At 40.3% G+C, this 26,425-nt stretch overlaps 1 long non-coding RNA gene across 1 annotated transcript in view; it reads right to left on the bottom strand.

Annotated features, from left to right (window-relative positions):
- Positions 1-18,804, bottom strand: part of LOC118497731 — a 34,430-nt gene extending 15,626 nt beyond the window's left edge. The window contains exons 1-5 of the long non-coding RNA XR_004900262.1: positions 18,794-18,804; positions 4,019-4,034; positions 3,798-3,807; positions 3,526-3,529; positions 2,682-2,686 (exon numbers count right to left, since the gene is read on the bottom strand). This is a non-coding gene — a long non-coding RNA (uncharacterized LOC118497731). The remainder of the gene's footprint in view (positions 1-2,681; positions 2,687-3,525; positions 3,530-3,797; positions 3,808-4,018; positions 4,035-18,793) is intronic.
- Positions 18,805-26,425: the final 7,621 nt, after the last annotated feature.

Raw genomic sequence — 26,425 nt, 5'->3', positions numbered from 1 at the left:
TGGTCAGAATTCAGGGGCAGCAGTGGGACACAGGGATGTGGGACAAAGAGGTGTAAGCTCCAGGGGTTACTGGAGAAGACAAATTCTGATTCTTTGTAAATAATGGTTTTGGGTTTTTTTTTTGGCTTTTGGAAACTGGTGGGATCTTGTCTTTGCTCTGTCTTTCACATTTTAAGGCAGTGTACCTTGATGTGGGTTTATTTTTATCTGTTTTGTCTGAGGAACTATGCTTTCAACTTCTAGAAATTTTCTTCATTTTTAGGTGTGTGTCTGTTCTTTCTCTCAATTTCTTTCTCTCTAAAAATTGATCATTTGATGGTGTTGAATGTTTTATAATTTTCTTGCTTTTTTCTATTTTACAACTCTTTCTTTTAGCTTTAATTCTGGGGGAAATAAAAGTCTTCTACTCAACCTTGTATTGCTACCCTTCTAATGAGAATTTAAAAAAAATCTTCTCATATTTTTAATTTTAAAGAACATTATTCTATGGATTAAGTTCTTATTTAATGAAAATAATATCTGCGTTTATCTCTGAGGATACCTGTAGTGGATGTTTCAGAGGTTTTATATCCTCATACAGTTCTTTGCCACCCAGGTTGTTTTTATTTGTCTGTCTGCTCTGGTCTCTGCCTTTTATGTTAGAAGCTTTCCTGAGTTGTCTCGTGGCCCTTAGCTGTGTGTTTCTGCCAACAAAGGATCACCTAAGTGCTGTTAGGAGCTCTGTACTTGTGGGTGATCTGGCTGGGTCAATTTTCTTGGGACCACCCACCTCCCCAGCTCGATACCAGTATCTTCAGACATTTTGCTTAGGCCGGCGAGTTCTCTCCACAGAAGAATCTTTTTTCTCTCTTGCCTGAGTTTCTGTTTTCCTCTTTACAACCACGTGGTAGGAAAGGCCCCAGGGTCTCAGCATTTACGACGTAAATGAACCCTTATTGCCAGGGTTTTCAGCACTCTGCATGCGGACAGCTCCTGCCCAGAGAGCCGGCACTTCATTCACCCTGTGGAAGAGAAACCTCTAGGGTGCTGCCGCCTTGAGGCAGACCCAGTCATCCAGGGCAGGTGGAAGACCGGGACTCTGCTTGCTGCTTCAGTAGAATTTCATCCTGTAAACCCTACCCATTCTCCCCTGAAATTCCCTCTTCTCTCCCCTCTGGTCACTGTCAGACTATCCCCTATTTCAGTGTCTTTGGTTATATTTTGCTAGTTTTTTTGTTTTGTTTTGTTGTTTAGATTCCTGTTAAAGGTGAGATCATGTGGTATTTGTCTTTCACTGCCTGGCTTGTTTCGCTTAGCATTATGCTTCCCAGTTCCATCCATGCTGTTGCAAAGGGTAGGAGCTCCTTCTTTCTTCCTGCTGCATAGAATTCCATTGCGTAAATGTACCGCAGTTTTTTGATCCATTCATTGACTGATGGGCATCTAGGTTGCTTCCAGCACCTGGCTATTGTAAATTGTGCTGCTATGAACATTGGGGTGCATAGGTTCTTTTGAATTGGGAGGACACATGGACAAAAACTAGGGGTGGGGGGTAATGGGGGGGAAGTGGGGAGGGTTGGGTGGGTGGGCTGGAATGGGAGTAGGGGGGAGAAAACTGTACTTGAACAATGATTAAAATAAAAAAAAAAAGAAACTTGTATGAAGGGCGCATGGACAAAGACAACCGGGGTGGGGGCGGGGAGAGGATTGAATATGGGAGGTGGGGGTGGGGAAGGCAGAGCAGAGTAATGGGGGGAAACGGGGACAACTGTAATTGAACAACAATGAAAGACATAGAGTGAAAAATAAAGAATCAATTTGTCTTTTTTGGAAATAAAAAAAAAAGAATTTCATCCCATTTTCATCCTTACGCTTGCCCCTGCCTCCAGAGATAAATTGTGGTGCTCGCTCTTGAGCTCTTTGGAGGTCCTGGCCGGCTGCTTTCCCATTTCTGGCTCAGGGTTCCGCATTCCTGGGGCTGCTGTGTCAAATATCACTTATACCTTCTGCTTCCCAGCTTGGTAGATGCTTAGGTATTATCTTTTCTCCCTTTCTTAGCCTTATGTTTTTTAAAAATATATCATCGACACTTTAATATGATGTAATGAAAAAGTGGAGGCATATGCATATGCATATATTCATTTGCCCCTCTTAGTTGAAGTCTGTATATTTCTCTTAGCGTAAAATCTTCATCATTCAATGTTTCAATTAGTTAGAATTGTATATATGCATTGTACTTTGTGGGGGGTAGGATAAAGCATTCTTGAGGCAATAGGGAAGATTCATTTGTGATCAGTTTATAGTCTTGAGGCCAAAGGGAGAAATATTATAGAACACATTTTAAGAAGAGTTTTTACAAAGTGTTATATTTTGACTAACCCTATAATAATTAGGCATGGAAGGTAGCCCATGCATCTTCGGCTAAGTCAGGGTTCATTGTGTTTTTCTCTTGTCAGTTTTCCTCTACAGTGATGTTCCTTGTCTATAGCTTAACATCATAAAGGTAATGTGGAAATGCAGAGCAGTTGAAATAGAAGGAACAGATCACTCATAACCTGCCTCCTCTCCCTCCCACCCAAGGACACCATGTTAACTCATCCTATATTCTTTTCGTGTAGTGTTTTTTCTAGGCACCTTCTTTAAAAGATATTTTTGGTCATGAAATTGTCTTAGATGATGAGTAAGTTGACAGAGAGGAGTACCCACTCTTCTCTCTTCTCGCACTCCATCTTCCCCAGCTTCAAGGTGACTGACTTGGGAACCCCGTATCTGAACTTCACAGTGTCGACATTATGTCTTCTGTCTGGTTACCCTATGTGCTCTCTTCCTAACATTCTCTCCTTCATTCCCACTGTACCTGCTTCATACACACCTATGCATGTGTGTGCTCACACTCACACACTCACACACTCACACACACGGTGGGCCAAAGAAGGCCATGCAGAAAAATAATGCTATTGCTGCTCAAGAGGGGCAGCTACATGTTTACAGATGGCAAAGGCAGCTCTGTGTATGAAAGAGATTTTCTATTAGACTTGGCAAGAAGCTGAAGGGTTTCTCTCCCTCTGTGAAATTGTAGTGTGTGTGTGTGTGTGTGTGTGTGTGTGTGAGAGAGAGAGAGAGAGAGAGAGAGAGAGACGGAGACAGGAGCGAGAGAGGAGAGAGGGAGATTGAAGAACAGTGCATTGTGGGGAGCGCATCCTGACAGAACGGGGCACAGGCAGCTGTGGAGCCAAGATAGGAGCGCAGAACGCTTCCCGGTGCCAACCCTGCCGGCAACTGCTCCCGGGGCCTGAGAAAACAACAGCAGGATTCAGTGTTCCTCTGACAACCGCTTGGAAAATAGAATGTGAACAAGGGGAGGAAGGGACGACGTGTTGGGCCACTCTCAAAATGCTTCTGCCTTCTCCACGGGTGCCTTTGAAATGTTGGCCACTGAAGGGGCACAGGTGAGGGGAGATTTGGACAGGTGGTAATAATGGTGCTGCCAAGCCACACCACCTGCTCTTCTAGTAGTGAATTTTCCTAGCATCCTACAGCCCCCACGTAACTAGACTCATATTTCCCTTTTCCCCAGTGATGGTGTGGTTGATTGTCTGTGTCAGAGGTCAGCACCATTTTTCTGCAGAAGCCAGAGAGTTGAGATTGCAGGCTCGGCGGCCCATATGGTCTCTGTCACAGCTCTTCAACTCTGCTGCTGTAGTGCGGGAGCAGCCACAGACTTATGTACACCAGTGCGTGTAGCTGAGTTCCAATGCAATTTTATTTATGAACGTGGAGAATTGAATTTTACTTAACTTTTACATGTCACAAAATACTGTTATTCTTCTGAATGTTCCCAGTGATTTAAAAATGTAGAAAGCTGGCTTAGTTCATGGACTTTACAAAACTAAGCCATTGACTGAATTCGGCCTGTGGGCTATAATTGGCCCGAACTTGCTCTATGTCCAAATCATGGCATTGTAGAAGCAGGCAGCAGGGCTCTCCAACCTTCCTCCTTTTCACCCTTGCCCTCCCCTCTCCTCTTCCCTTTTCCTACCTTCCCTTCTCCTCAGCTTCCCAGTGTGCTGATTTGGAAATCAGAGCCCACGGGGTGAGGGGTTTATTTAACCCATTAGTGGTGTATCAGGCTAAAAATCCAGGGCTCAAGGAGTAGTCTTTATAGCCCAGAACGAAACTGTGGAAAGCTCTATGTGATTCCGAAGGGCAAGTTCTCAGTGGCACCCAAGCTCCTTATGGTTGGTTGCATTGGGTCTGAAACTTGCTTCCTTTTAACTTCCTATCCTGTGATTCCTGAACGCATTCTGAGTTCATTTGTTCTGTGCTTCATGCATGTGGGCTGTAGTGGTGAGCAGTGCTGCCCTCCAGCAGCTCACGTCTCCAGGGTGTGACTGCGAACAATTCGTATAAGCCTCCTTATGTGTAGCCCCACCCTTGAAAACGAAATCCTGCTATACTTATATAAGTTCTGCTTACAATTAAAATTTGGGAGGAAATTTGCCCTTGGAGCAATTAGGCAAAAGGAATAAAGAGCAAATATATAAGTCATTCTTCTTACCTGTGTGTTAAGATTTAAAGTAACAAGACTATAATTTTAAATGGCACACAAAAAATTTTGCTTCCAAACGAGTACAGTTCCTCAGAAGCGATGCATGGATTCCTCTGGTTCCAAACATTTTTTTGAAGTGTCCTTATTGAGATTGCTTCCTTCTGTAAAACATTATTGGTCTAGTCCTTGTCCTTCATGATTGGGCTGTGGCTTTTGGAAATGACCCATTTTTTAAAGATTTTATTTATTTATTCTTAGGGAGGGAAGGGAGGGAGAAAAAGAGAGAAACATCAATGTGTGGTTGCTGGGGGTCATGGCCTGCAACCCAGGCATGTACCCTGACTGGGAACTGAACCTGCGACACTTTGGTTCGCAGCCCGCGCTTAATCCACTGAGCTACGCCAGCCAGGGCTGACCCCATTTTTTTTTAAGTCACATTTTGCAAACTAGCTGAAGTATCTTGCTGGGCCGTGATGTTTGATTCAAAAACTTCATGAATTCACTACTGGTGAGAAACCACAAGTGTTGGGTTGAGGCAAAAGGGTAGAAAGAACACAGAATCTAGAGGAAGACAGGGAGTTGAGACCCCTCCTCCACCTCATATTAGCTGTGTGATGTCAGGGAAGGTTCTTTATCTTTTTGTAGACTCAATTTTTTTTTTTTACTGTAATGTGGAGTTAAGAATACTTTCCTTGCACGGTTGCTATAAGGACTAAAGATGAGGTGTGCGAAGTGTTCCAAGCGTGCTAGGTGTTCAGCACACATTAGAGCCTCTTGTTTGTCCAGCTCAGTGCAAGGATAGTTTATATAAGTCAGAGTTTTTTTTTCTAAAGTGGACATTTTGGGGTAAACTCTGGAGCAGTGTTAAATACATGACCCAAGACATGTTTCACTTCTGTATTTGAAGTTTGTGCCTTCTTAAGTTTTAGTAGTGTTGAAATTTTCTGCAGAAAAATTTGACACCTCCCTTCTGAGTCACACTAGAAACATTATGTTTCATCGCTAGTTACTGTTTTCTTTGAAAAAAAGTGTTATGTGTCCAGCTTCCCTGAAAAATCAGCTAAATGTCACATTATCTCTGCTTCTGTTAATCTTCCAAAATGCTCACTGCAACAGTCATAACAGTTTCTTCATGCTGAAGTTTAAAAGGTGTTTCTCTGTATATAGTGTTATTGAACTTTTACTTAATATATCCAGGTTTATTTTTCCACTTAAAAGTATAGATTCATTATAAAACATACAGAAAACACAGAAAAGTAAACTTAAAAATATTCTCTTAGTCTTATCACACAAAGCTAGGCACAGTTAAATCACTGCTCTCATTTTGGTATATTCCATTATAATCTCTTTACTATTTTTACCACCCCTGCCCCCACCCATAATAGTGATAACATGATGTGTATATGAATGAGTATATGTGTGTACACGCAGTCCATAAACACATCTCTTCGAAAGGGTATCTGTTTATTATAGGTCATAATAATATATGTATTTGCTGTAGGGAAGTTGAAATACTGAAATCTGTAAAGGAGTTATGATAACTCCATCATACAGAAGTGATTTTCTTAACATTTTTTTCAACTGTATTTTTAGTGTATATAGATATTACTACATTTTCTGATTTTTAAGTGTACGAGAATTAACACAGAAAAACTACCAGGATAAGTGATTTAGAAGATAATTGGAAGACAGATATTTTCAGCCAGGGAGTAATTACCCATTTCCAATTAAAAAGAGATCACTGTCGAAGATGCAGGTTATTTAATATGGGTTTTAAAGATACATTCTTGGGCATGAAAATATACATTGTGTTTCTTCCAGATGGTTCAATTAAAAAAATAGACTTTATTTTTCAGTGTAGTTTCAGGGTTATAGGAGAATGGAGAGGAAGGTACAGAGGAAAGAGCACCTGCACCCACAAAGCCTCCGCATTACCAACGTCCCTGCTAGAGTGGCACGTGTGTTACCATGGGTGAGCCTGTGTTGACACATTAGAGTCACATGAAGGCCATAGTTTACCTAGGGCTCACTCTCACAGCTATGCATTCTAGGGGCTTGGACAAAAGTATAAGATGTGCTTCCACCATTGTAGTATCGTATAAAGCACTGTCCTAAACATCCTCTATGCTCTGTCTGTTTATCCTTGCCTCCTACCCCAACCCTTGGCAGCCATGATCTTTTAACTGTCTCTAGAACGTCAGAGGTTCCGCCCACTGGGAGGGCGCCCTTCCTCACTCCTAAATGCAGCTGTAAGCAGACATGGCCCACTTCCAGCTGCTGTCAGCCTATCATGAAGACCCATTGATTCACTAGGTCCAAGGTGTTCCTCCTTCATCAACTAGTCAGGGAAAACTCTTTATTAGCCATAGAGTAGCTTGAAGGAAAGGGTGGCAACAGAAGTAGATGCCCTAAGTCACTTGTTCATACACTTAACTCGTATCTTCTTGAACTTCAACCTGACCTCACGTTTACCATTTCCACTTGATAATGTCCTTTTGTTGCACACAGGAAAGCTTGGGGCTTGGTAGTTCAGATAGCCTCCAGTTCACAGTTGACTGGTCAATCCATAGGAATAGTATTTTGCATGCAAAATTAAAGGACACATTTTATGATTAACACTCTCTACCTCTACAACACACACACACACACACAAAACTGTTTAGTGGGCAATATTGATGAGAAGATTTATCATGTTAGATAGAGATGGAAGAGGTGTCAAGGTCATTTAGAAAAAAGAAAATGAATTGAGAAAATTTAAGGCAGAATGTGTACTTAATGAGATCTTGTGGAGAAAGACAAAATAAGGAGGATGAAATGGCAGAATGTTTACATTCTTGGAAAGACAGGAGGGAGGGAAGCCAAGAGCACAGTTGGAGTTGGACCAGATAAAGCTGAAGTTCCAGCTGAGAATGAGTAGTGAACGCTCCATTCTTGGTTACCTTGATAACCCACCTTCTTCTAATGATATTTGGATGAGGAAAACCTTGCAAAAGTAGCCAGAAGAGGCAGAGCCACGTATGATCCAAGTCTGAGGATGAACTTGGGAAGAACTGTGCTGCAAACAATGGATGACCTAATGATCGGAAATTTTTCTGCTCCACGTCAAGTATGGAGTGTCTGCTTGTGACTGTCTGGGTCTTTCGTCACGTAGTGAATGCTTCCTGTTAAATTTTATTCCAGTCACTGTGAAGAATAAACCTCTTATTATGGTTATCGCTTGCTGGATGTCTATTATATTTTCCAGGAACTGTACCAGAGACTTTAGAAAAGTCATTTAATTATATTTTGCAATCTGCATATGAATTAGATATGGTGATTATTTTATAGATGAAGAAGATGAGACTGAGAGCAATTAATAAATTGCCCAAGGTCAGATAGCAAATAAGTACCAGAAATAAAGCCCAGATCAACCCAATTCCTAAGCCCTTGTTTTTTCAATTATGTTACAAAGTTGATCATAAAAAGAATTACTCTATAGTAATAATTTTCACAGATGTTAAGGTTTTTTTTTTTTACAAATTGAAGGCAAGACCCTTTACCAGCAAAATGATTACAATTTGATTTTTTGCGACACTTCCTTTATTGTGGCACTCACTTTATTGCAGTGGTCTGGAACCAAGCCAACATCCCTGAGGTATGGCTGCATTTATTTAGGCCAGTGATTTTTCAACCGGTGCGCTGCAAGAATTTTTAAAACATGCAATACCTGACTATTTAGTCAGGGGCACTGACCTCTTTCCCCTTAGATTGTCAAATAAAAAAACCTGTCAACAGCCAACACAACAATAGCTGTCTGGAGTGAATGAATCAAAATTATATCTGTTTTTTGTCAGATCAGCAAAAAATATAATAGGCTTTTTTGGTGTGCTGTAGAATTTTAGTAATACGTTTATGTGTAACAGGAGATGAACAAGGTTGAAAATCTCTGGTTTAGGCCATTTCACTACCTATTGGACTTAGGCAATCTAATGAAATGAACAGGAATATGTGTTTTTGAAACACTGAGGAAAAAAGATTAAAGTAGTTTACACAGGTCCAATGATCAGAATATTGTGTCATTGTTTTTAAAAAATGTATGTGGGAGGATAAAGTTCATGCTCATATAAACATTTTATCATGTACAAAAGTTTTCACATTCTTCATGTGTAATATTCTTCTTGGAAACAGCAACTTATACAAAAGGATCTGTTTGCCTAGAAAAATCTGGGGTGGTGACCTAGTTTACAACCAGTCGTGAGGAGGAGACTGTTTTATCCTAGGCCTCTGGCCATGGCCCACTGCTCCAAGGGGTAGAGATATCTGACCTCAAAACATCCTTTCTTACAGAAATTCAGAGCATTTGAGGGAAGAGAGAGAGATAAGGCTGGCAGAGTTGAGTTATATAGATGAGAACCCTCTGGACTCTGGAGAGAAAAGAACTTTAACTTGCCATGCTCAGTAGCAAAGGTTAATAGGAACTACCATAATGCCATACAAACTGAAAATGCTAGGGGCCTAGACTTCCCTGGGCAAAGACTCCTGACCATCTGAGTTACTGGCCAAAGGAAAAAATTCAGGAGGCAGGAGTCCACAAGAAAGTCAGAAATGCCAGCTAGAATCATATGACCATTTCAGCAGCCAAGGCAAAAATCTCTGTTTGCATTGCTTTGCTTACTGTATCTGTGTTATTTATTTTATTTTATTTTATTTTATTTTATTTTATTTTATTTTATTTTATTTTATTTTATTTTCTATTTTATCTATTAATTTTAATCTATATATCTATTTTATTTTAACCTTTAGTTAGATTTCTTGAACTTTTCTTTCCTTCACTGGTTGTGTAGTTGTAGAACACCAAGGTAGCATTACTGTGACTCTGTAACATAAACTGGTACTACTTAAAGAACTTGGAGTTAGAGAACTGGTCTCAGGACATTATCCCTTGCTCAATAGTTGGATATAAATTTGGGTTGTTTCCCATTGGAGAAGAGGGGGAGAGTGTTAGTTATTATGTGTGGGATAATACCTTGTTGAACGGAGGCATCTTTGGATATGTGTGAGGGAGGATATGTGTATGGGGTATAGGTGTGCATATGCACACACATGCCCCTGGCAGCCAAGGGACAGGATGCAGGAGAGACAAACTGGGATGGTTGCCTGCTCCTAATGACTTCCCCAGTGTCATGCACACATGAAATACTTTGTACCCTGGGCGTGGCTATTTGTTTCAAGAGTAGAGATGCCTGACCCAAGTTGGGTCAGTTCAATTCGCTCTCCTAACCATTCGAAAACTGAATTGAGACACACGGAGATAGAAGGTGGTCGGAGCTGGATGACCGTAGGCAGTGCTATAGGAAGCACGAGTCCAATGCCTAGCTGCTGGAAGTCCTGGAGCTTATCTTCCAGTTTTCCCAGTTGTTCAGTTCTTCCTTTATTTTATGACCATCTGCCAGATCTTTGCTTTACACCCTTTGCTTGAAATAAAAAAAAAAACAACAGGGAAAAATAAGGCAGGAATTTTAATTTTAAAAGTATTTGAGAGGGCTGATGGAAATGCATACATTTGGTTTGAGGGCTGTGTTCCTATATCACAGAAATGAGAGGCAAATATACTGTGGGTATATTTCAGATGCAGCTAGTTTGATACTGTCCTTCTGAAATGGATTATTGCCTTCCACATTGCTCGTGGACCCCTGTCTTCTCTGAAACACCAATTTTTTAACTTGGCTCTCCCTTAATATCATTAAGAATTGATTTTGGCTATAACTAAAAGAAAGTATAATAAAGGGATAGGCAAGTCAGGAATCCGTTTTTCTTAAGAAACAAGAAGTGTCAAAGTTGGGCTCCGGTGGCAGCTTACTGACACGATTGAAGCCCAGGCACTTTCTGTCTTTCTGCTCCACTGCTCCAAGCCTGTGGCTTTCATCCCCATGGTTACAAAGTAGCTGCCGGATCTCTAGGCATCAAGCAGCATGTGAGAAAGAAGGATAAAAGGGAAGAGGCAGCTGTTTTCTGCTAACATCTCAATGGCTAGAACTCTGTTGTATGGCCATCTTTAGATACAAGAATCGCTGGAAAATTAATTTACAAGCAGGAAGAATAGTCAAGAAAGACAAGCAATAATAGAGTTGGAATGGGTGCTAAGTGAACCAAGTAACTGTATGTTCCTTAGCCTTCCAGAGCAATCTCAGTGAATTTTCTTGAGTACAGTAATGATTATATAAATACCTACATAGCATACTCAATTTCCCATCCAGGCCCAAAAACCCTACAATATTTGTTAACAATTTGGTGCAATAAGAAAAGTTTCCTGATTTTACTCTAGAGCATATGCCTTACTGTACTTGAGTTCTGGGTAGATTTTTCTCTTGCTTTCACCCCAGCACTGTGTGAGTGAAGATGAGCGCTGATTCTGCATGTATCCTTATCTCCGTGCACCTACAGTGTTCGGTCCATTTGCATTCCTGACTTCACGCTATCATTTATGTTTTGTTGGTATGTTTACAAGTATGTTTCTCTGAGAGACAAAAAGCTCCCCGAGGACAGGATGAGGCCAGGCTCACTAGAAGCAGAACCTGGGATGGGGATTCTGTTCAAGGAAGGTATTGAAAGAGTGCTCTCAGGAAGAACCTGCAAAAAAGGGAGGAAGCAGGACAGGGCAGAAGAGGAAGCTAAGCAGAGATGATGTGGCTGCCCTGGAGTCTAACCTCAGCCTGGTCCCATGGGGAGCTCTGCAGTGTGACCGGCACCATGGATTTTTCCCACCTCAAGGCAAGGCATTGGGCTTTTTGTACCCCCGTGTCAGCCATTGGTCTGGACTGCCCTTGGTGGGGGTGAATAACCTCTCAGGCTTTTCTGGATGAGGCCACACCTCTAGACTGAGACCCCCGGTGAGTCCTTGGCAGCCACTGCAGAAGCATCTGAGGGTGGGGGTCACTTCAAGTGTGTCTCTGTTATCCTGGTTTCTTCTATCCTGGCATTCAGAAAAGGGCCCAGTAAATCTTCCTTACATGAATGAGTCTCTTCCCAATGCAATACATGCTCACTTTTTAATTAGACAGTGCCATTGTTTTCATTTATGTTCATCCAATTAATAAAGTAAATAATTGTCTAACTAGTTAGTTTAACAAGACCAAATGAGATAATCCGCATGAAGGTACCTACCAGACCACCTGATACATAATAAGCAACAATAAATGTGAGTTTATTTCTCCTTAGGATTAGTAGGTTATCTTATATATTTTATTAGGAAGAATATCAACTTTCCTGTTTATGGCTTATAAAAATTCAGATGAATCAGGAAAGCTTTCAGTTTTTGTTTTTCTGTGCAGTCTCTACCTGGGGCTTCCTAAGATCATCGCTCTCAGCAGTGAGGAGGCATAATGAGGCTGAGACATAATGACAATAGCATTAGAAAGTGTGGGAAGAATTAAGAATATACAGTTGCTGTTTAAAATGGTCTATAATGCTAGTAATTATAGCTGCCATGTATCTGGTGCCTACTACAGGCCAGACACTGTGCCAGGGGCTGTATCTATCTTATTACTAATCCTCAAAATGAACCTGTAAGGTGGATATTATAATGCTAGATACACAGTAGAATGCAAGGTATGTAGTAAGGACGCTGGAAATGCAAGGTATTGATATTTTTGATATTAAAAATATCTTAAAGTCTTTATGCTAGAAACCAGAATTTGTGAATTTCTTTATACTTATTTGTTTTTTTTTTACTGTTTTTTGAAAATCTGAACTACACTGGGGTCCTTTTTAGGCATAGGATTTCTAAAAGCGTTAATTTCACGCTACCTGCTTCCCAGATTTTATTAGCCCAATTTTAGAAATGAGGAAACTAAAATCAAAAGAGGTTAGACAGCTGCTGAATCAGTTAGGAGTCACCAGAGGAACAAAAAGTAAGAGGAGGTAGTACCCAGATGAGAAGTTATATCAGCCTCTTAACTGGAGCCCACAGGCCTGTCCCAGCTGCCAAGCTGCTGGTGACAGCATAGAGGTCAGTGAAGAATTCACTGGAGAGGTGCCACTGTAACTTGGTCTGGAATTGGCTTGGACTGCCAGATTCTGGAACAATCCAGCTGAAAACACCTAGCAATCTCTGGCAACTGGCACTCTGTTCGAGTCAGAAGCAGAAAACCTCTTGCTTTCTGCCTTCTGATCTCTGTCCAATGCCTCCTATTAGTAGAATCGACCAGGCAGTCAGGAGGCTCTGGAGCCCGAGAGAGGGAGCTTGCAGGCTCCCAGTCCTGCAGAGCAGAAAGGAGAAGGGTGGGCATGGGTAGGAGAGATGACAGGCAGATTTTCAGGACACGCTACCCCATGCTGCCTCTCTGAAACGCAAATATTTAATGGCATATCTCTACTACCAAGTTAACCTTATTTACTTCACTCGAAAAGTCATGTTTGAGTTAATTTAACTTATTTGACTTGAACATTCTTATTTCTTAGGCCTGAAAACTGGTTCATTTGTTCTCTGATTCTAACTCTTTATTAATCTTTGAATATGATCTTTCAAAAGAATGAAGAGATTTTCCATATTGGTGAGTTCATGAATATTGGCATTGGAGCCTGTGGATTGAAGTGAGCATTCTGGAGCCCTGCTGGGATCTTCTGTCATACTCATTATACTCATTATGGCATTTTCTCATGCCTCAGAGAAAGCATTTGCGACTGAAAGGGCAATTTATATTCCTGTTTGCAATATCTCAGTTATTTGGTGGCAATTCTTAAAATGTATCTAGAGCCAGACAGCATTGGATTTTTCCATTAGTGGTCCCCTTCCAATAACGATCATTGGTCTTCTACCCCTGAATTAGATACGGGGAATACTAGAATAGGTAAGATAAGATTCCTGGTAATGGGGAGCTCACACCCTAGTGGTTGACTGAAATTAGATAGTTTCTATTGTCCCCAGCAAATACTTTTTTTTCCTCTAAAAAAATATCATCTTTGGTAGTACATTTTATTTTCTTTTTAAAGATACCACTTCAACCAAGGAAACAAAGACAAAGAGGCACACTAAGGAAGATAATCCTCTGTTACAGTATATCCCTGGGGTGGCCTGCAGGTTATTCAGGTATTGTAACATTGGCCGGAGCAGTGATGACTGCAAAGTGACTCTGTCTTGAGAATACCTGTTGCCTGGTAATGGAGGGACAAGCAAGAATCCTGTGTCTTGGCTTCATTCTGCTGTAGCTGCCACGCAAGGATCATGGATGTGACAAGCAGGAGACAGTGAGGAAGAGTGATTCTGTGTCTCAGGACCATCCAAGTACTCTCCAGCAGCAGGTTATGGGACACACCAGCTGTGAGGCGTTTCTCTCTTTTACACTCTTATTTTAAAAAAACACAACAATAACCCATTACCTACTAAATCAACCTAGAACCCATGGCATGGAAGTAACCCATTGAACAACTGGCCCATACTCACCCAGAGTTGTCTGTAATCACCCCAGCTCCTATCTGCTCCAGCCTCAAGTTGTTTATTAAGCAAAACAATCCTTTTTTAATAAAACAAAACACTATATGGAGGTGCAACATAGAGCACAGATAAAGGCAGGAGTGTCTCGTTAGAAATGGTGGGGGATCCAGGGCCTGAATGCCTTGTCTTCCTCGGGCCTTGTGCATGGAGGCACCTCTTCCAGACCCCAGGCCCCTCTGGCCATTCTACACGTTTCCTCTTTCTTTATGTCTTTTGCTCTGTCCTGTCGCTTAGTGTGTTTTCTTGACATTGCCTTTCTCCTCCAGAACTTCTTGCTCAAATACATCTCCAGCTTCAATTCTGCTTTGTCCAGGAAGCTCTTCATGATTTTTTCGACTTGAAACCCGTCTAGACCACCTCCCCTTCCCCACAGTATGTGTGTTTCTAATGGTCGTATTCAGGAATGGTGGCCCTATTATGTTGCAGACGTCCTTGAAGTCGGGGACATTTGTCCATATTAGTATCTTCACCCTACTAGGTACTGCATATGTACTTAGTGATTTAATTATTTTATGAAAAAGAGAACATTTACCCTTTTATAGGAGATTGATGATGCATGCAGGATGCATGATGCATGTCAAGATTTTCCAAATTTGTTTCCCTGTTTCTACTATATGGAATGATTTGTTTTCCATTTGGCTCTGCTCAAATGGCGCCTCATAAATAAATCCTTTCTTGGTTCTTCAGCGATGAAAGTGATGTCCAGTTCCTCTGAATGCCCACTAGCACATTTTCTGTCCTTCTCTGAGGACACTGGGCTTTTAGGCCGTGTACGATGCACCATATATATGTCTGTTACTCACAATTGTAAGTTACTTAAGAGAAGATCCATATTATAGAACTGTAACAGTGTCAGATCTGCAATGAGACAAACATGGCTTCAAACCCAGGCCACAACAGTTAAAATCTGGGTGACATTGAGCAAAGGACTTGACTTCTTTGAATCTCATTTCCTCATTGTAGCATGAGGCTAATAATGTCTCCTTTAGAGACTTCTTTGCTGAGGATTGCATAAGATCAAAGTAGCTTACACACATGGGGCATTCAAAATTATAAGACCCTTCCCCCAGATTTATCTTTGAGACTTCCACAGAACCTAGGACAGGCCCTTGTATGAAGTATATACTCAGTTAATTTTTGTTTGCTTGCTGAATTGAATTAGGGTGGTGGAATTACTGGACCAGAAGATGCTAATGAGAGTTATATAGGAAAATATGGTTCTGTTGCCAAGAAGATTGGGAAATATCAAGTTGTATCTGAATAGAATATTTGAAATGGGATTTTAAAAACCTTTTGGTTTCATAACATGTATTATTTGGCTATATATATCTTCATATAAAATCTCACAGGGCTAGTGTTCATTGCAGCTGAAGCTGGGAAATAAAAAAAATAGGCTACTGATAAGATTTCCATGGATGGGCTTAGAGGCCATTATGCTAAGTGAAATAAGTCAGTCAGAGAAAGACAAATGTCATATGATTTCACTTATATGTGGAATCTAAGGAACAAAATAATTGAAAAAGACAGAGGGGAGGGGGTTGGGAGACTGGGTGAAAAAAGTGAAGGGATTCCGAATTACAGATTGGTAGTTACAAAATAGTCACGGGGATGTAAAGTACAACATAGGAAATACAGTCAATAATATTGGAATAACTATGTATGATGCCAGGTAAGTACTGGAACTGTCAAGCAGAACACTTTCTAAAGTGTATGATTGTCTAAAAGTAGACTACGCTGTACACCTGAAACATATGAAGTAATATTGAATGTAAACTGTGTTTGAAAAGTAAAATAAAAAAATTAATAACAATTAAAAAATAGGCTACTGGTTCTAGAGAGTGGAAGTGTTATAGTCGACAGGGGGTTCCTCCCCACCTATCTGGGTTCATTTTGCCCTCTGCCTGAGGAAAGATGTCTCTTAATACCAGATATATGAAAAGGAAAGGAATTTATTATTCATTTGAAATAACACAAACTAAAGTTCCCCACAAATGCACACAATCCTCCCAGCACCCTCCACGTGGCAAAAGGGAGCACTTCCAAAGCCTCGTGGTCCTGACTCTCACCGAAGCCTCATGGTCCCAACCAAGACACCAAAGCCGCGTGGCCCTAAACAGACGCGTGGTCCCAAAAAGAGAGATGCCAATGGCTGCTGCGCCTCCGTTTAAATCCCAGCACCCATCTTCCTCTGCAGCCCCATTTCCGGCTCCTCCCACAATTGGCCACAGCTGCCAGCATTCTGGGCAGGCGTGGCCCTGTGGTGTGGAGCCAATTGTCTCCAAGCTCTTCTGGACCCTATTACAAATCCCTATTTGGGGCTCCCCTCTTGGCTGTACCCTGTTACAGAAGGAAAGACTGTCTGCTTTTAGGTGTCTTTTTTGCTAAGTCTGGCTTTACGGCTCTGCAGAGACCTCACAGGTTGGCATATCCTAGGTAGATTTCCAGTAGCCCACAGTCTGATCTTGTAGGCTCTTAAGAGTGGCTTGTCTGTCAAAGAGTGTGAGCTATCTCTCATGGACTGACTCACATTAACCAAGTTTAGAGACTGATGAATAAACATTAATCTGAATTTATTAATTTGTTATTAGCATTCGTACTTCAGGTGCAACATGCCATATGAACTGGCCCAGTTACATAAATTTTTCCCTCATTGGCTGATCTACATACAGGGAAGTCAGGCAAGCCTGACTTAGAAGTAGGGAGTTACTGGACTGATTTTAAGACGTGTCCCTAAGCCAAGCCTTTCACCCTGTCCTCCTCCCTCTCTCCTTCACATCTGTCCGTTCAACAAATTCTTTATGAAAACCTGCCGTATGAGGCAGTATAGCAGAGAGCTCTGGGGTGAGACTTCCTATTTTTCAGTTACAGATCCTCTGCTTGCCAGCCATGTGACCTTGGGGCAGTTATTTAACTTCTTAGTGCTACAGTGTTCTCCTATGAAATAGCACCCACTCCAGCCAGGTTAAAGAAGTTACTATATGCAGATGACTTCGAAAAGCACCTGACACCAGTGGTTTGCATACCTCTTTAACATGCACTTAGGATAGATAGGTTATGCTTTTTTTTTTCCACATTGGGAAACTAAGTTTCAAAATGATTAATTGCTCTTCCTTAGGTCATACCCAGTCAATAAGTAGCAGTGTTTGATCAGAACTAAGCTATAAAATCTGTTGATTTTAGAAAATCATGGTTTTTGACACCCTGGGCAAAGAAATAAAACATAATAGTTATGTGGATTCTCCTTTTCCTTTTAGAATATTGCAACCCTTTAGAAATAAAGGGCGAACTCTAGTTACTTTGTTCGTCATCAACTTTTGATTGATTTTGTCATTTTCCATATTTATCTTCTGTAATTTGGACCTCTATCAAATGGTGCCCTAAAATGAGATCAATTTTACTCTGAAATTTATTTTTTTAAATAAATTACAGTCATCCCAGACTCATGTTCTTAGGAAGGAAACAGTATATTTGGCAATTTCCATTGCTTCTGGTTGTGATCAGATTGAATTTCAGGCAGTCATCTTCGAGCTATGCCCTAATTAAGATGAACAGATATTGTCAGCTGGCCTGTTTAGTCAGTTTCCCATCTGGCGTAATCATGTTTGTGAACAGGATCTGCCTTTGCTTGGCTTGGGCAGTAGCTAAAATCAACAGAACGAGGCAATCACATCTCCTAAGGTAAGAACCAGGGCACAGTCCTGGCCAGGTGGTTCAGTTGGTTGGAGTGTCATATATGTCAGTCACTGCCTTGGGGGCAGGGCACACAGAAATACATGTCCCAGCCACCACTTCAAGAAGGTAGGCAAGAAAACGGGCAAATGTGGTAAAGTGTTGTAATTACTACTATAGAGATACTGTACTAGTCAGGAAGGTTAGGGTGAGCTGCAGTAATAAACAGCATGAGGGTTTCAGTGGATAATAAAAGAAAAGAATTATTTCCTGCTCACACACATTCCTTTGTGGATCCTGCTGTTTTTCTGTAACTATTCCTCATATGGCACTGTGGCAAGCCATGATATTGGAACTTCCACTATCCTAGAGCTTTTAAGTATGCTTCTAGAAGCTTCTAGAGCTTTTCTATCATCTAAAAATGTGACCCCAGTTGACCTGGGGGGTGGGGAAGAAGGGTGGGGAATCACCCTTCTCTTAAAAGTTTATGCCTGGAAGTAAAATTATTTTCACTCACTTGCCACTGACAACAGCAAGTCATGCAGCCATGCCTAGCTTCAAAAGAGTGGAAGAATATAGTCTTATGTGTCTGAAAGGGAAGGGATTTGGATACAGTAGTGAAATTAATAATGTCTACCATATATGCACAGTGTTCTGCTTGGGAAGCACATAGGAAGGGGGACCTAACGGTATGTCATTGAGGGAAGTGAGATGCAGTTTCTGGAAGGAAGGAGTGTACTTAAGAATGAAGAGGAAGGAGCTGTTTTCCAAAGAAAGGGGAAAGTAAGGTCTAGGCAGAGGGAGGCACATAAGCCAAGGGGTGTAGACGTTGGGATAACTGTCATTTCTGAGGCATCTGTGGGAAGAGCGGTAGGTAGTGGAAGGTCTGCTGATGAAGCCGGGACGTAGGCCACAAAGTGCCCCTGACTTGGGGTGGCGAACACACAGTGCGGTATACGGATGATGTGTCGTAGCATTGTGTGCCTGAAACCTATATAATTTTATCAACCAACGTTACCCCGGTATATTTAATTTAAAAACTCAAAAAAGGAATTAAGAGAAAAAACATACAGTAGATTCTGGGCTTATAGTAATGGTCATACAAAAATACAAAGCTTTTTAACACTGTATTCTTAATCAATATGTGAACAATAATTCAAAAATTCTTAAAGCAAATTAGGACTATATAGTTTTCCAACTTGTAGAAACTTAAAAAGATGTTAAAGGGGCATTTGGGGGAAAAAAGGGCTCGTCTGTCAATACAGTGTAATTCTCAGACCTCATATTGCGCACTCCACTCAGGAAGAAATCTTTATCTCTGTCTCCTATGGAGAAGTGCACTTCATATTCTTTGTTCATCACTAATAGAGAGTAAGCAGGGTTATTAGACTTTGTTTCCAACTTTTTTCCTTTTGAAGATGTTCTGGAGGCGGTAGGAAGCAGCTCTGGCTCCTGCCAGGCCCCAGGAGGGTTTCAGCCCAGGACGCATTGATGCAGCATGTAACGTGACCGGAGGGCAGATCATGCTTTGTGTGGCATCAAAATACTGCAAGCGCTCATTAAATGTTTAACACAAACAACTTCAAAAGGGAGTATTCCTTGTCATAGTGTTGGGGTAAGTCTTGTGGATCACTTTGGGGATTTCAGAGGGCACTGACCTAAGCTGCATATGCTCTGTGGAAAGCAGCAAATATGCGTGTAGCTCACCAGCCAGGCATGTGAACCGAAGGGGCATATTTCTTTGGTTCCATTGAAATGTTACCTAGATTCTTGTTTTCTTTTCTTGAGGGAAAAGGTGATCAGCAAGCAGTACAGTAACATAATAGAATATTATATTTTCAAATAAAACCTTAATGTTCATCTTATCTGAATATCATTTTACAAATGGGAGTAATGATTTGTTCAAAGTCATACAAATGGGCACTGGAATCAGGGTCTGTTGATTATTCCTTACAATTTTTGTTCTATTTTGGTGAAATGTTATTTTATTAATACCTTACTCAAATTAGTTGCAATATTATTAACTGCTCATACTTACTTAGGTTTACTCACATATTTACATTGTAAAATTTGTTACTATTGTTCCTTGCATACCATTCCTAACTTCTCATTTTCATTCCTTCTGACTCAAGTATGTCTTTAAGTTAGAGCTCTGTCGGTGCCTGATAATATCTTTATTTGATTTTAATTACTGTGTTTTGCTGTATACAATGTGCACTTTTTTGCCCGTTTTTGGGGGAAAACTAAGGATGCACATTATACATGGGTATAATGATTACATGCCACGGGCATAACAACGGTACAGTAATCCTGTGTATAATGTTCACAAAGACATGGGTGCACATGAGACACGGCAAAATACGGCATTAAAAGATTGTTTAGTTGAGTGTGGAATTTTGAGCAGAGACTTTTTAGATGAGTACAAAAGATCAGCTTCTTATTTTTAGCATTTTAAAAACATTTCATTGTCTTCTGGTCTTTATTATCATGGATGAGATGTCTACTGTTGTTCTAACTGTAGCTCCTTTGTATGGAACTGTGTTTTTTTAAATTTTGGTTATTTTTAAGATTTATATCTTCATGTGGGCTCCGCAGTTTCACTGTTATGTGTCTAGATAAGGGTTTTTATTTTTCTTTATTCTACTCAGGACTCAATGTACTTTATCAAACTAAGTTTTTATACCTTTTACGACTTATGGAAGATTATCTTTCAATGTTCCTTTTATCCTTTCTATCAACTCTTGCTTTCTGTGACTCTTTTTAGACATATGTTGAAATTTTCCATGCTGTCCTTCATGTCTCTCAAACTGTCCCATATACTGTTTATTTACTTCCCAGTTCTAGCTTCCAGTTCTACAATGCTCCCTTTAGCTGTGTCTCATATGCCGTTTCATTTCTCCATTGCGCTTAATCTCAGTAACTATGTTTCCATTTCTAAATACTCCATTTGGTTCATTTTCCAATTTGCCTGATCGTTTTATTTTTTCTTATTCTTTTATTATGAATTTTCCTTCTTTCATCTCTTTAATAATTTAAAATATATATATATATATATATATATAATTGTTGTAATGAATTCTGGGGGTGCCAATTTTTCTGATACCGTATCTACATGCTTCCTGGTGGTTTTCATCATGTGGTTTTTTTTTAAAGCTTTTTTTAAAAAAATATTTTGTTTATTTTTAGAGAAAGGGGAAGGGACAGAAACATAAATGTGTGATTGCCTCTCACATACCGGGAACCCAGCCTGCAACCCAGACATGTGCCCTGACTGGGAATTGAACTGGTGACCCTTCAGTTTGCAACCGGTGCTCAAGGCACTGAGCTACACCAGCCAGGGCTCATCATGTGTTCTATAATTTTTTATTGTGAGCTTACTTTCAGTGAGGGTTATTAATTCTGTGAGAATTGAATGCAATCTTATTTGAGGACGTGTTGCTAAATGTGGTTCTATATTTGCTTGTGTTGGATACCTTGGGAGTTTTCCCATTACGTGACTGGGTTTTATCTAAGCTCTCAGCATTGATGTTTCTACACCATAGACACTAAAAATCTTTGGAAATGCAGAAAAATACAATTTAGATTCTCTTCTAAAAAAGGATCAGAGCAAAGGAGGGAGGGTAGATAGGTCACTTGGAAAGGATAGGGAGATCCACCAAATGTCATTTCTGGTGCTTTTGCATCAGGAACTGAGCTCATTAATATTCAGTATGTTCGATTTTGAAGAGTCTGGAAGGAAGATGATCTCATCCTTGCCAAAATCAGTCTTCATTCCTATACTGACAACAAGTAGCAGCTTGTACTTCAAAGGACACGGGGCTGGAAAATCCATGTTCTGTACTTAAATCCCCCAAATGTTCAGGCTGCTCTTCCCTTCATCGAAAACTGGCATGGGGTACTCTTAAATATGGTTAGCATCATCCTTCTAAGTTCTGACTTCATGCTACAAGCACACGTGGGCTTTCTGCAGATACACGTGGCTTCCTGGCAGTACCCGGAGGGATTAGATGCACATGTCTTGTGGCTCCTGTAGCAAGGGATCGATTTAAAAATTTAGGACTAGGTTCCATTGGTTCTTGTTTAATATTAAGGATGATAACAACAATAACTAACATTTATTAATGTTCCATATGGGGTGGGCACTATGTAAACATTTTGTATTGATTATGTCATTTAATCATTCCAAACTTCTAGTTACTCTACACATAAGAAAAATGTGACTCGAAGAGTTAATAACTTGCACATGGTCATGGACTTAGGGATTTTTTTTTAAGATTGTATTTATTTTATTTTTTAGAGAAGGGAAGGGAGAGAGAAAGAGAGGGAGAGAAACATTGATGTGTGGTCGCCTCTCACATGCCCCCTACTGGGGTCCTGGCCCACAACGCAGGTATGTGCCCAAGACTGGGAATTGAACCAGCGACCCTTTGATTCACAGGCTGCCACTAAACCACTGAGCCACACCAGCCAGGGCTGGACTTATGGAATTTTTGTTTGAGTTTAAACAATCTGATTCCTACATCACACTTTTAAGCTCAATGCATATTATTTCTACTGCTGTTGATACCTCATTCTAGCAAGTAACAGATGAAAATTTTTTAAATCATAACCAGCTATCTTCAGAGTAATGTCTGCATTTTAAGTACAATGATCAAATGTGTTAATGTTCTACAACCATTTCAATAACAACATTTCCCCAGGAACCATCAAAATGTTCCCCAAATGTCACTAATTCAGTATATATATTTTCCAGATAGCACTTTGCTCCTAGAGATAGCTCAGAAATTCTTTGTCAGTTCTTGTGTCTGAGTTTCACTTTGAAAAGAACGATTTTCGTAATGCTTCTCAGTTGTTATAAAAATTTTAAATAACACTTAAAGAGATAGGCACCACGTTGGCGGTTTCTTAGCTTTCCTGGTGTTTGCGCGGGCAGTGGCTGCGCCCGATGAAGAACTAACTGCCGTTTCAGTCGTTCAGCCTGCCCCAGGCCCGAGGGCCACCTCCCCAGTCTTCTCGTTTCCTTCCTCCGCTCAGCCTCGTGTGCTTGCTTGGGTGACGGAGAATGGTTTGCCAGAAACTGCAGCTGAGACAACTCAGAAAAGAAAATACTGTATTTTCCAGAGAAACAGAAAGAAAACAAAGTAAATTCTATCTCTTTAAAATACCTTTTCTATTGTAAAAGTACATGGTTATTCAAAACAATTTGGAAAATGTAGAAGAGGAAGAACACTCCATTCTAATTTTTCCAGGCAAGACAATCACTGTTAATAGATTTGTGTATTTCTGTCTTACCCCTTTTACTTGTACAGTTTTGTGCTTTTGGTTTGGGTAGTTATGATTACACTACAGAATCAAATATATTTAAAGGCTTATTTGCTCATATTATAATAAGTGCTTTTCCAAATACCACCTATGTGGGTACACACATGCTCCCCATGTTTTACATGGGCAATACAGTCTTCCTGAATTGGAAATGCCAACCGTTTAATGCTGTAAAAGTCATTAAACAATAGGCCTTCATAGAATTGTGTTCCTTTGAACCTGTGCTTTCGACATCATCTCCTGAAGTCCCGGACACACGGATTAGAGTAGACGGCGAATGAGCAAGAAGATAAGTGGGGCTGGTTTGGATGTGGGGAAGGCCAGAAAGGGGGCAGCTGAATGGAGTGTTGAGTGGGCACAGGGAGCAGAGCAGACAAGAGCCTTCCAGGAAGACAGATGGGCAGTGCCAGGCCCTGGGTAGGTGCATGCTTGTCACCTGTGGGTGGCCAGGATGCTAGGAGGCCAGTATGGATGGTGCAGTGGGAGAAGGTTGGAGGGAGGAGGTGCACTTGGGAAGGTGATGAGCAAGGCCAAATTACACAGGGTATAGTAGTTGTATTTTTTTTTTAGTATAAAGGGAAAGATATTTCCTTGCAGAGTTTTAGGCAAAGCAGTGACTTGGTCTGACTTACGTTTTAAAACTATCTGACTTCTGTGTTGGTGTTTAATCATGAGTGGGCAAGAGCAGAAGCATTTAGACCAATTTCTCTTGACTTTACAAAACTGTTATGGGCCTAATTTCTACTCCACCCCCCACCCCTTCAAATTTATGTTGAAGCCCTAAGCCGAAATTTGACTGTACATGAAGATAGGGCTCTTGAGGAGACTAGGGTTAAATTAGGTCCTAAGAGTGGGGCCCTACTCTGTTAGAATAAGTGTTCCTATAAGAAGAGGAGAAACTAGAGTACTCTGTCCTCACCCAGAGACGGCAGTGTGAAGGAAGACATGGTGGGAATGCAAACCAGGAGGCGAGCTCTCTCCAGGAACTGAATTGCCCAACACCTTGATCTTAGATTTCTAACCTCCAGAGCTGTGAGAATATGAATTTCTGTTGGTTAAGCCACCCTATCTGTGGTATTTTGGTATGGCAACCTGAGCAGACTAAGACAAAAGCCCTATATGAAAAGCATTTGGGAAGCTTTTTAAATTTGTTTAGGTTAGTGTGGTAGGCCCCTGTTCAGTGAATGAGTCAGTGTCTGATGCAGCTGCTAGAACAGCTAAAGGCGCTTTGGCCTGCAGGGCTGGTGTCTGTCCCCGTTCGGGCAGAGGCTATAACCGCTGCACTCAGCACAGGTGAAACTATACCTGAAGACCATGCATACATCTGGTGTCGCATTTCAAGGCAGTGGGATACAGGGCCAGATAACCATGCCAGTGGGGAGAGAGTTCTGGAAATTGCATTGTGTGTGGAGGAGTTCAAGGAGCTAAGGATGTCCAAAACGGAAAAATGAAAGTTGGAGTTAAGATAGAAGTACTCACCTCTAGAATCGAAAGGACAGGACTAATACCAAGGAGAGGAATTTTTAGCCAGTCAGATTTTACCTGAATGTGAAAGACCTTGCTCTTGCAGAATTATTTAAAGCTGGAAAACATTACCCCAGAAAAATAATCTCCCTCTCTCTGAAAGTGACTGTCTCAGGCTAAAAAAAAAAACATATTTGTAAGATGCCTGACACTTGAGGGGACAGCCATCCTTTGATACATGTGCACGGCAAGACATAAACCAGAAAAACAGACTGTTTCACGAGTCTAGACACTGAGGTTAAATCACAGATAATTATACATGTCTCCACATTGTGCATGAAATGGAAGTACAGCGCCGGGCTCTGAGTCCGCTGCATTCTTTGTTCATTTGTGCGGTTCCTGGTTTGGAAAGTTTGCCCCCAGGCAAACAAATATTCACATTATGGATTTTGATGTTGTTCTCCCTATTTGTGAAGTAATGAGTCTATTCCTCTTTCAATATTGAAGTCATTTTAGGGACAGAATACAAACAGATGAATTTCCATAAACAAAGTAACATTCTTTTTATGATTTTAAATGTAATGCATGTTCATGGAAGAAAACACAAAAAGTATATGGAATAACAATGGCTACCCAGATTTCTATCTCCAGGAGACAGTAATCGTGGGTAACATTTTAGTGTATTTAATGACATTCTTTTTTACCATGTATAACCGTATGCACGTGTCTGTGTGTCTATATTTGTAACAGATACGTGTGTGTGTGTCCCTTTTTCAATTGAAATCGGGTCATATGCTTTTCAATATGTAATACATTGTGAGCAACGCACTGTATCATTCAATAATTTGCAAATGTAATTTACAAAATAGCTGCACTATATTCCATCCGTGAATGTGCCACAGTCAAAATAAATTTCAGCCTTTGCCCATTGAGTATTTGCAGTGTTGCTGATATTTCAATGTTATAATTGACGCTGTGATCATCCCTTGTACAAATATCTTTGTACAAATATCTTTGTGTGCATCTTTGCTTATTTTCTTAAGAGAATGATTAAGCATGGAATTAATGGGTCAGTGCATTTCATTTGTAAACCACTTGACAGAAACTGTTAAATTCCCCTCTAGAAAGACTGTAGCAGCTTACATTCCCATTATTGTTATGTGAAGCTACCGATTTCCAGTGCTTCCATCAACCCTGAACATGCTCTTCAAAAATTAATTTTGCCTTTTTGATAAGCCAAAGTGGACCTCTAGTTTCATTATGATTTATTTTATTAGCAATATTTATTTTTTCCTTCTATATGGTTATATGATTTAATGTTTACTGTTGGTGGTGATCTGTTCATGTCCTTTGCCAATTTTTCTATTGTTATTTGAGTTTTTCTTGATAATTTATAGGGGCATTTCATAATGTAAGGTAATAAACTCACAATATATTTTTTTAGTTTGACAATTTTTCCAAATTTATTTGACACCATCATTAACTTCCAGAAGGCTTTCCAGAGACTATTTGGTTAAAACTAGGCATCTTTTTTAAATAATTGTTTTTCTATTAAATTTATGCGTAGAAAGTTTTTTCAATCTTAAAATGAGATATTCAATTATATTTTATTCTATATTCTATAGTATTTAAAACGTTTTGCCCATATGTCTTTTAAATATACTGAGAGGTGTGAATCTGACTTAGTTTCCCAAATTGTTAACTAGCTGTCCCACGCTATTTACCAATTATTCTATTTTCCATAGTTACCTGAGATACCACCAAAAGTATGTCAATTCTTACATTATTACCATCCCTTAGTAATTATTGGAATTTTGCAGTAAGTTTTATCAGTCTTTTGAATCATATTTATATAAGGTTGTAGAAAATGCTGGTTATTATTTAAGCTGGATAATGAGTATGTGGGGGGTTATCATGAGGGTTTGCTTCCTTTTTCCTTGTACTTGTGTTTTTTTCTAATTAAGTAAGTT

The sequence above is a fragment of the Phyllostomus discolor genome, chromosome 12, assembly GCF_004126475.2.
Source record: "Phyllostomus discolor isolate MPI-MPIP mPhyDis1 chromosome 12, mPhyDis1.pri.v3, whole genome shotgun sequence".
In the NCBI taxonomy this organism is placed as follows: domain Eukaryota; kingdom Metazoa; phylum Chordata; class Mammalia; order Chiroptera; family Phyllostomidae; genus Phyllostomus; species Phyllostomus discolor.
This window is presented reverse-complemented; position numbering and strand designations above follow the sequence as displayed.